At 45.1% G+C, this 8,665-nt stretch overlaps 1 pseudogene across 1 annotated transcript; it reads left to right on the forward strand.

Moving 5' to 3' along the window:
• The first annotated feature begins 374 nt into the window (after positions 1 to 374).
• LOC308257820 (large ribosomal subunit protein uL13-like) lies at positions 375 to 5,240 on the forward strand (annotated as a pseudogene). The gene is made up of 2 exons: positions 375 to 428; positions 4,595 to 5,240. The product of its transcript is annotated as a large ribosomal subunit protein uL13-like (transcript).
• The last annotated feature ends 3,425 nt before the right edge of the window (positions 5,241 to 8,665 follow it).

The following is an 8,665-nucleotide window of genomic DNA, read 5'->3' on the forward strand; positions in this document are numbered from 1 at the left end:
CTTATCAGTGAAATTGAGGTTGGGCCAGATGAAGGCCAAGGCCTTTTCCACTTCTCACTCCCTGGGACTGGCAGGCAGTCCTCCCACACTGGCCTTTGGAGACTTGTTATCTCCCTTGTTTCTCTTCCTGGTCCCAGATACGCCTTGTTTGCCCAACTGTAAAACGGTAGTTCTTCCACTCGAGTGTGTGGTCAAATCCCTTGGGCCCCCAGTTAACACACAGATCCCTGGGCACCGGGGGAGACGCTGGCCAAGTGCAGCTGGAGAAGAGCCCCAGGAATTTTCATCAGAGATTCTGACACAAGGTCCTGAACTTTGGGGTGGTTTTGAAAACTCGTATCTCTGTGGCAGAACTGAGTGACTTATTCCCCAAAATGGATGAATTTGTGTTAGAACTAGATTTGAAAATGGTGTTAGCAAATGAGAAGGTACCCAGAGCAGTTTTAGGAGAGCCCTCACACTCATTTACTGAGTATATATCCTCCTAATAGCCACCCTGTGAAGTGTGGGTCTGGTGGGGGTTTGTAATGTTTTACAGATTAGTAATCAGAGGCCCAAGCCCTTGAATGGCCATCTTCTTCTGACCATGGCTGACCTGTCCACTGAGCCCCTCAGGGTAGGAATTGGGAGTGAAGCAGGCTCAACATCTGTGTGGTGTCACTTTCCCACGAATTCAGATCTGTGCCAGTGCTCACGGCTGTGCTTCCCTGGCCCCAAAAGAGGAGCAAGGAAAACAACTGTGGATAGCTCCGGAGCAGAGTCTTGTTGGTATACAGATGCTGGATGCAACTAACCATTAACCCCTTTCCAGCAAGCACACTCAGCTTTTCTTAAATGGTTCGACTGAGGCCAGAGGAAAGCTTGAGTTCCCAAGAAAGCTCAGCTGAGACACCCTCTCCTGAAGCTAGATGGGCTTTTTTCATTGTCACAGGCTTGCAAATCTCCACAAGCAGGACCGAAGGGCTCCTCAGTGGGAGCTCTTGGGCCTCCTAAGATGCAACAGGAAGCTTTGCCCCAGATATTGGGCTTTTGAAGGGAAGATGGGGCTAAGACTTTGTGGTTTTATTACACCTGTTGCCTAGTGTAGAGGAATATTAAAGGCTGAGATCCTGGGAGAGGTAGTGTCCTTGTGACTAAGACCGCCATGCAGTAAAGATAGTGAAATGTGGGTCTGAATCCTGGCTCAGACATTTCTAAGCTGATGACCTTGAGCAAGTCACTTTCTGTTTCCTCTGTAAAATGGGGGTAATAGTGAGGAAGCTTGTGGCTGGGCAAGAAATGAGAGGCCTGAGCTGGCTGTAGAGCAAGCACCCTGCACAATAGGGACCACCTTTGACTTCCTTCCCCTCTGGTCCTGCTTTTCTCTAACATCTTTTCAAAAGCCATCATTTTAACAACAGTCATGTCAACATATGACCTTAATACATTCTTGTGGAAAACATCATTTTGGAGTAATGTGCTCAGATAGCTGTTCTTCTAAGCTGTATTCGTCTAAGCCTGGCATATATTAAGCAACCTGTAAAAGATTCCTTTCATAAGCCCTGGCCAGGTAACTCAGTTGGTTAGAATGTCCCAATACCCCAAGGTTACTTGATCCCTGGTCATGGCACGAGGGGTGTATGTGTTTGGGGTTCCTTTAGTTTTACCTCATGGTTCAGAAGAAAATTCAAAGGCCAAGAATGGCTCAGTGAGCAGGGCTGCAGGCCTAAGATGGGAAGTGTGGCTTCCTACTTCCTGGTCCTTCCATTCAGCTCTGCGAGCCTTCCTGGTTCCCCAGCTCAGGGTGTCTGGGTCAGCCACATCCTACTTTTGCTGGTAGAGGTGACCAAGTGCTGGTGAGTCAGCCCAACATAAGACTGAGGAAACATGAGGCACAGAAACCAGGCCCAATTAATAGGTTATTACAGGACTCTGTCATTATCCTGAAAGGGGACTCTTTATGAAAGAATCACAAATTAGAATATAGCCCATTAAACCCAGACATATCCATGCAGGAGCCCAGTGAGGAGTCTTCATCCCCATTCCAACTGTGGCAATAACTGTGGTCATGTAGTACTAGTGGCTCTGAAAGCAGACACTGGTGGACTGTCACTTGATTACTGCATTCATTCATTCAACCCATATATAATTAAATGGATCCCTGGGGCTGCAAGGGAAAGCCAAAGTAAGTGGGAACCCCTAAGAAGCTGATTCTCTCTTTCTCTTTCTATCTCTCCCCGCACTGGGTAGTGACACACACACTAACTTCTCAGGAAAAAAAAATCCGACAATATAGAATAACTAAAAGTATGTAAGATAAAACTAACTGTATACTTAAAATTGATCAATTTTATTGAATGTAAATTACACTTCAATATATGAATTTTTTACTTATTTTTAGAGAGGAAGAGAGAGAGTGAGAGAGAGAAACAATGATGTGAGAGCAATATATCGACTGGCTGCCTTCCACACACCCACTACCGGGATAGAGCCCAAAACCTGGGCATGTGCCCTGACCTGTATCCTGACCTGGAATCCAACCAGCAACCCTTTGGTGCACGGGGACAATGCTTAACCAACTGAGCCACATTGGACAGGGCTTCAATGAATTGTTGAAAAAGGTATATGTACACAAAAATTAACTCAAAGTGGATCACAGACCTAAATGGAAGAGCTAAACTATAAAACTATTAGAAGAAAATATAGTAATAAATCTTCATGATCTTGGATTAGTCAATGATTTCTTAGATATGACACCAAAAGTACAAGTGATAAAACAGATGATCAACAAGTTGGACTTTATAAAATTTAAAAACATTTGTATTTCAAAGGACACAATCAAGAGAGTAAAAAAAAAAAATCCCACAGACTGGGAGAAGATATGCTGCAAATCATATATTGATAAGTAATTTACATCTAGAATGTATAAAGAACTCTTATAACAATTAAAAATGAGCAAAGAATCTGAATAGGCATTTCTCCAAAGAAGATGTACAAATGACCTATAAGCCATTCATGAAAAGATGTTTAACATTATTGGTCATTAGGAAAATGTAAATCACCTTTCAAGGAGATACCATTTCATACCACCAGAATGGCTATAATCAAGGAGACAGATAATGTCAAGTATTGACAAGGATATGGAGAAACTGGAACCCTCATACATTGTTGGAGGAACTGTAAAATGGTGCAGCTATTTTACAATTCCTCATAATGTTAAATATAGAGTTACCATCTGACCCAGCAATTTCATTTCTATATACCCGAGATAAATGAAAACAGATATCCACATAAAACCTTATATATGAACTAGAAACCCAATGCACGAAGATTCGTGCAAGAATGGGCCTTCCTTTCCCTGGCTGCCAGCACCGCCTTTCCGTTCCGCCCCGGAGCCACCTCTTTCCGCTCTGGCCCCACCTTCCCATGTAGCCCAGAGGCCCTGAGTGGCTGGGGCGGTGTGGAATGCCTGCGTCATCACCATGGCAACAACATAAGTGTCCCGCCCTGCCCCCCCTGGCCACTTGGCGTCTGCATATGCAAGTTAACCCGCCATCATTGTTGGGTTAATTTGCATACTCACTCCTGATTGGCTGGTGGGCGTCACGAAGGTATGGCCAATTTGCATCTTTCTATTTTATTAGTATAGATGTTCATAGCAGCATTATTCATATATAAAAAAAGAGAGCGAAAAAACTCATTGACAAGGACAACAGTGTGGTGACTGCAGGGGGCAGAGGGTTGGAGGGAGGTGGAGAAGGGTATAGGAGGGATAAAGGTGATGGATGGAGACTTGGCTTGGGGTGGTGATCATATAATACAGTGTACAGATGATGTGTTGTAAAACTGTGCACCTGAAACCTGTATAATTTTATTAACCAGTGTCATTCAAATAAATTCCATAAAAAGTAAATAAATTTAAAATGTTTTAATACACAAAATATATAAAATGAGCTTCAGAAGTGTTTTTTTTTCCCTTTAAAATATTTTTTTTATTGATTTCAGAGAGGAAGGGAGAGGGAAAGAGAGATAGAAACATCAATGATGAGAGAGAATCATTGGTCTGCTGCCTCTTGCACACTCCCTACTGGGGATCCAGCCGTGACCTACTGTGACCTATTAGTCCATAGGTTTATGTTCAATCACTGAGCCACACTGGCCAGGGGAGCTCCAGAAGTTTTAAAAATAAATTACAGGCCGAAACTGGTTTGGCTCAGTGGATAGAGCGTCGGCCTGCGGACTGAAGGGTCCCGGGTTCGATTCTGGTCAAGGGCATGTACCTTGGTTGCGGGCACATCCCCAGTGGGAGGTGTGCAGGAGGCAGCTGATCGATGTTTCTCTCTCATCGATGTTTCTAGCTCTCTATCCCTCTCCCTTCCTCTCTGAAAATATCAATAAAACATATTATAAATAAATAAATAAATAAATAAATAAATAAATAATAAATTACAGCTCCACAATTAAATATGGTAATTTATAAACCACATGTAAATAAATATGGTAAATTTTTCACTAAGAAAAGGAAAACGAAAGAAAAGCCATGAGTATTTTGGATCAAATTTATGTATTGTCTTTCTCTGCCAATAGAATGTCAGCCCACATTTTTTATGTCTAGAACAGAGCCTGGCTTATTGAAAATACTGATGAGCCCAGGCAGTTGCTGAAGGCGGTGAAGGGCCAGGTCCTGGTACTGAATGGCGAAGGCATCTCCTGGGCCGCCTGGCGGCCATCAGGGCCAAGCAGGTGCTGCTGGGCCGGAAGGTGGTGGACGTGCACTGTGAGGGTATCAACATTTCTGGCAATTTCTACAGAAACAAAATGAAGTACCTGGCCTTCCTCTGCAAACGGGTGAACACCAACCCCTCCGTCGGCTCTTACCACTTCCTAGCCCCATCCCCCACTGCATCTTTTGCAGACAGTGTGAGGCCAAGCAGGCCGGACCACTTGGACCACCTCAAGGTGTTTGCTGGGATCCCGCTGGCCTATGACATGAAAGAGCAATGGTTCCTGCGGCCCCCAAGGTTGTGCATTGGAACCCTACACTGAGGTTGGCTGCCTACACGGAGGGTGGCCTACCTGGGACGCCTGGCTCATGAGGTTGGCTGGAAGTTCCAGGCAGTCACAGCCACTCTGGAGGGAAGGAGAAGGAGAGGGCCAAGATCCATTACTGGAAGAAAAGACAGCTCGTGAAGATGCAGAAACAGGCCAAAAAGAAGGTGGAGAAGAAAACTGACAGATACACAGAGGTCTTCAAGACTTAATGGTCTTTTGGTCTGAGCCCAACAAAACTGACTGTTAATTCCTAAAACAACAACAACAAAACACCAAGCTAATGAACGTGTAGAAGAAAAGGAGGGATCGAAGGACCATGACATCTCAAATCTTCCATCGCCTGGAGAGGCCCCTTGGGGCCACTTCCAAACACTTTTTAAAAAAATGTGGTAAAGTATACAACATAAAATCTACCATACTAACAATTTTAAGAGTATAGTCACTAGTGTTGAATATATTCTCATTGTTGTGCAACCTTTCTCTAAAACTTTTCATCTTGTAAAACTGAAACTTTGTACTCATTAAACAACAATTCCCCATTCTCCCTCCCCTCGGCCCCTGGCAACCGCCATTTTCCTTTGTCTCTATGGATTTCACGACTCTAGGTACCTGATGGAAGTGGAATCATATATTATCTGCCTTATTGTGCCTGGCTTACTTGACTTAGCACAATGTGTTCAAGGTTCATCCATGTTGTAGCAACTGTCAGAATTTCCTTTCTTCTTAAGGCCGAATAATAGTCCATTGCATGTATATACCACATTTTGCTTACCCATTCATCCATCAATAGATACGTGAGTTGCTTCCTTCTTTTGGCTATTGTGAACAATTCTGTTATAAATATGGGTGTACAAATACCTCTTCACGACTTGCTTTTACTTCTTTTGGATATATGCCCAGAAGTTAAATTGCTGGATCATATAATAATCCTACTTTTAATTTTTTGGGGAACTACCAAACTGTTTTCCACAGCAGCTGCACCATTTTACATTCCCATCAACAATGCACAAATTCCAAGCACTTTTATGCCACTCTACATCCCATCCAAGTTCAAATTAGCCCAGCAATCAAGTCCCACTATACCCATCCCTACAAGGTGGTGAAGGGCTGGATGAGGGCTATGGATCTGCAGGACTCTACATGTTTGAGGAAGTTGGAGGAGAGAGGGTGACAGAGTGAGGACAGGTTCCAAGAGAAGGAAGGATGAAACTTCATCCCCAAAGATGTGAGGGAAGCTCTCCTCATTCTCTCACATGCAACTCCCCCAAGGCATTCCGATTCCCTGTCAGACCCTCTGGGGGAAGGCTGAGGCTGGGGAGAGTAGCAGAGCTGATTTGAGCCAGCACATCTTGGAGGACAGGAGAAGGGCCCGGACCTCCCAGGGGAGAAGGGCTAAGGATTGAGGCACCTGTCCCAGTGGCCCCCAACCCATTCTGAACCTCCATTAGCTATCATTGATTGACTTAATATATGACAAACCTGTGACTCCAGTAACAATGTTAAGTGAATTTGTATTTTATTCACTGTAATTGTATCTGCATACATTTTAAAAAGCAGCAGGACTAATATGGGCCAGACATGCTGTGGATACAATCTGTAGACAAGACAGGCCTCATTGGAACCTGCCTGACTCTGGTGATGACTCAAGCCCTCACTCAAGCTTCCCCCCCCCACCCCCGCCCCCACCGCCAAGAGATCAGCAGAATGCTAACAGCACACTCCACCATGGGGCTACAAGGAAGGGCAAGCTCAGGACTCGAGAAGATATAGAGCTCATAGCTATAAAATACTTTACATCTTTAACTCATTCAACATACCACCAATTCAATGAAGTAGGTACTATGATTATTATTCCCATTTTACAATGAGGAAACAGGTACATAGAGCAATGTAAGGAAGTTGGAGTGGGAGTGGAAAGATCTTCAGTCTAGCAAGATTTTGCCACTGACCCGTGTTTCTTCATCTTTAAACTGAAGGGGTGGGACTAAAGGACATCAAGAGTGATTCTATGAGGCAGAGCAGAACAGTCATCTGCTGCCTCTATGGCTTTTCCCCAGCCCCGCCCACTCATCACTGCTCCCTGGGTTCCAGCCTGGGGTGGGGGTGGAGGAGGAAGAACAGAGCTGCCTTGCAGGTCACTGGGCAAATGCTTGACTGCTTTCTGGGGTGAGTCCAAGTCTGGAAAGGGAACGTTAAGAAGAAATTTCCACGGCCCTTCCTTCAGCCAGGGATTTTCCATTCTGTCTGGGCAGACATGTCTCTCAGAGAAGGGATCTGGCAATCCATAGGAGTTATTGAACAGCTCAGCTCTGTGCTGGGGTGAGTGTAAGACCTGGTTCTGGTTTTGGTTGTGGTTCCTGCCCTAGGAAAGGAGGCAAGTGTGTTGGGAAGGCACAACTGCCCCAGGAAGATGAAGCGGGAACCGGGAGGTGGGGCGGGGGGAGGGGTGGGAACCAGGATGGTATAGAACAAAGTATTCAGCCTAGAAGAACCCAAGAGAGCCCAGCAGGGACAGGAACCATCAGGGGAAACTTCCTAGAACAGGAGACCTGAGCTGGAGGGGCAATGGAGAAGGAGGCCTGCGAAGGCGGACAGGAGCATGCAGAACAGATGAGAAGGGAGATAATATGGACCCGCTTTGCAAAGGTTGCCATGAGCATGGACAGTGTAATGGCCAGGAGAGAGCTGGATGCAAGAAGTGGAAAATTTGGTGAAGCAATACAGCCAAGGCAGGGGCTTGCACTCCAGCCTCTGCACTAGCTGTTCCCTCTGCTGGGAACATGCCTCCCTCACAGCCTCACCTGTTGGTCAGGTTTAGCTCAAAAATCCCCTGCTCCACAGGGGAGCCTTCTCTGGCCACTCCTGCTAAAGCAGCCTTGAGCCACTCTCTAGCAATTACCCATGTTCATTTTCTCCCCAACACTTGCCAGCACCTGCACTTACCCTGTTTCTTTTAGTGGCTGCCTCCCTCCCAGTGATAGGAGTTCCATGAGAGCAGAATGGCTTATCTCCATCCAATCCCCAGAGCCCAGCACATAGCAGGCCCTCAATAAATATTGAGTTTAACTGAACTGCACTTGGAGTGTTAACGATGAAAGGAAGCCCATAATGATGTTGTTTTTCCCTGAGCACTATTATATGCCAGGTACTATGACAAGTGCTTTACAAACATTCTCTCATTTATTCCCCTATGAGGGAGATGCTACTATTATCCCTAACAGGTGAGAAAACGGAGGTCCAGAGGGATTGGTTAGGTTGCTCAAGGACACACAGAACCAGGATTTGAACTCACACTTTAACCTCTAGGCTACCACTGTCTGATAGAAATACAATATGAACCACATACGTAACTAAAGATTTTTCTAGTAGCTACCTTAAAAAAAATCAGGTGAGGTGCACTCTTCCTCTCCGGAGCAGGCCTGTGTTCCCTTCTTCTTCCCCCAGGTGTGTTACCTTTGTCTTTCCCTCTCTTAAGCTCCAACGGCCCTTCTTTTGCTTCTGTAACTTTGTTTGCTGAGCCTAGGGAGCCCAGCTGGCTCATTTCTACTACCTCTGTAATTTTCTTTCTTTTGTTGTTAATCCTCACCCGAGGATATTTTTTCTGTTGATTTTTTTTTTTTTTTTTTTTTTTTTT

Source organism: Plecotus auritus, assembly GCF_963455305.1.
Source record: "Plecotus auritus genome assembly, chromosome: 9".
In the NCBI taxonomy this organism is placed as follows: Eukaryota; Metazoa; Chordata; class Mammalia; order Chiroptera; family Vespertilionidae; genus Plecotus; species Plecotus auritus.